The sequence below is a fragment of the Gavialis gangeticus genome, unplaced genomic scaffold, assembly GCF_001723915.1.
Source record: "Gavialis gangeticus isolate Ggan-Ray unplaced genomic scaffold, GavGan_comp1, whole genome shotgun sequence".
Classification (NCBI taxonomy): domain Eukaryota; kingdom Metazoa; phylum Chordata; order Crocodylia; family Gavialidae; genus Gavialis; species Gavialis gangeticus.
The window spans coordinates 77,182,019-77,184,913 of record NW_017729024.1 but is presented as its reverse complement, the minus strand read 5'-3'; positions in this window follow the sequence as shown (position 1 = coordinate 77,184,913).

The following is a 2,895-nucleotide window of genomic DNA, read 5'->3' as shown; positions in this document are numbered from 1 at the left end:
AGTGCAAACCACTCTTCAGCTATCTCAGAGAAACTAAATAAACCTGTAACCTTACATGTTTATTTACCCGGTATGGACACAGCACCCAACACCAGTGAAAAAAAAAATCTAGAATCTTAAAATGTTACAGTTGGGACAGGCTACGTCTCATTGGTAACACAACAGAACACTTCATTATTGCAGACCAAGTCTTTGCATCTCCCTAGTTTTCTGCAAGACAATCACAGGAACTTAAAAGCAACCACAGATCAAACAAGTTATCTCATGCTGCACAAAGAAACAGCTGTACTGCACTTGGTTGTCAATACAGGATGCCATCTAGAAACCAAAAAGCTCTTCGAATTTATTACCATATCGTTTAACTTTTAAAAAATTCCCTACATAATATCAAGAATATTCCAACATCTTAGAATCAAAAAAGTAAATTGCCTCCTCCAATAATTTGACGAAAGTGTCCTCAGAGCACAGAAAAGAGTCCAACATGTTCTTGTTGCCATCAGCAAATTTTTACATGGGATTCTGAAACACGTAAGATGCTTTTACGTATGTGAACTTAAAAATGTAAAAGCCTTGCTGAATTTCTCATCAAAACTTTGTGGTACTTTACACATTAGAATGAGTTATGTATCTGCTTCAAAACCACAACCCAAACTTCAGAATAGCAGAAGAGCGTTCAAAGTTAATTTTCCTCCAACTGATACATTTCAATACCTTCAACGCTCATGCTGCACAAAGGGTTTGTTGAAAATGCTACTGTACAACTAACGGTGGTTTTTTAATTTGAAAAAAGATATCAATATTATTTCTATACCACAAGACCTTTTTTGCTGCAGATACCCAACAGTAAGTACAATTTTCTCTTCTCCGAAAAGAAGTCACTTAAACAAACCTCCTCACTGATAGTCAAGTAAAAATTCCTTAAATTCTAGCCTTCCCTGCTCTCCAAGACAATATCCTGCATACCTTAGCTGGTGAAGCAGCAGCAGAATAGGCTCTTCTGCCACCCTGCAGTCACTGGCATCCACAGAACATGCCAGCGTTCTGGTTTCTTTTCTACAGATTGCATAGAAGAGTCACAGCAGAGACCACGAATCAGTTCCTACTTAAAATTTTAAGTGAAACCCAAAGCTCAGATAAGCAAAGCACATGCAAATTTGCTTTCGCATGATCTTGAATGCAGCAGTGAAGTAATTGCTACGTGTACGGTGTCTCACTTTAAGGCTTACAACCTACTTGAACCAGTAGTGAATTGCATGCTCAAAAGAGCACAAGATATACTGCATTGCCTATCAGTGCTTATGTACAGTATAAGAACAGTGCAAATGCAAGCTTTTAGCCTAATCCTCTTGTTCTTTCCGTTCTCGAACAAGAATATTGCTACAAATATAAAACACATGATCACAGCTTAATTGCTGTACAAGAGAAACGAGCTGTCCAAGCCTCATTTACTGTCAGAGCACCTTCACAGTCCACATTCTGGCAGGGCTGAATCAATTCACCACCCATAAATGCCACATCTTGAGTAATATTTTGCTGCTTGAACATTAAGCAGTTAAAATGGACTCAGGTTTCAGCCTACTGTAATCCCCAAAGCAGCCTGACACCAGTACCAAAATGTTAACATAATGCACAAAAAAACTGATGCTGGAAACTTTAAATTGCAAGCCTGAAGTACTGATGTCCATGCAGAGATAAAAAAAACTGACTTGGGACTGGCAAAATACACTAGCCCATCAGCTAATTGTTCCAAAAACTTGGATTCCCAGCACATGGTATTAGAATAAACTCCAGTAAATATTTGGTTTTAAGAGGTTGTTGTAGCATGAGCTGAGCTCATACCTTAAGAACTTGTACTAATGTTGCACAGCTAGTTATAAAGCATGCCCCAACAACTACATTTCATGCCACTACATATTAGAATTTGGATCCCTAGCTTCGATTCTTGCTCTTTAGAGCAGCAAGAAATGAGAGCATCGGCATATATACTGCAAATCAAACTGGGAAAAATACAGCATCAGATCAGTGAACGCAACAGAAAATGCACTTTTTTGTATGAAACAAGCATCTGACTGGAAACGTTAGGAACAGCCAGACTGCAGTTTGCCTTAACATTAAAGTGTAACGGTTACACTTGCAGCGTTAAATAGCCCATGAGTAAACACAGTGAGAGCACTGCTCTTGTCATTCTCCGAAGTAAACCAAGGAGCACGGGAGGAAGCCTGAAGTTCTGTTACAGACTCCAACTCGTGCAGACATCATCTAAAAAAAGACTTACTATGAGCTAACAATACAAAAAGGGAAGTTTTTAGATTGCGATATAAAGCTATTTATTCTTCTCTCCGTCTGCACTAATATGTCTAGAGCTCAATGTTTAAGATACAGCTGCTTTCAGCTGCATGAATGCATACTGGAGACTGGAAATTTAAGACCACCAAGCCACAAAAACATGCATAAGTTAGACAAATTAGTTACAAGTCCAAAGCCCCCAAATTAATTTCCCCCTCTCCCCCCGCCCCCGCACTAAAAGAATTAGGCTAAAACATACATACAACTAACTACTGTAAGAAACAAAAAACCAACAAGCTATAATAAATTAAAAACAGTTTATGCAGTACTTAATTCCATTCTAGATTTCCAGTACCTGCACTTTGCTTTTTGTCCGTTAAACCTTCTGTCATTATTTCACAAGTCCTTTAACTCCAAGGACACAGAACAATGACATTCACAACCTGAAGAGCCACTGTGGGCAAGGGTTGCATCTTATTTTATTCCAAGCGCAAAGACTGCCAGCCATGCTTACTCTTTGAGCATCTTTAAATGAAAAACAAGCTCTTGGCTCTCAGAAGTCCAGTCACAGAGTTTAACTAGAGACTGTGGACTCCCCAAATCTCACCA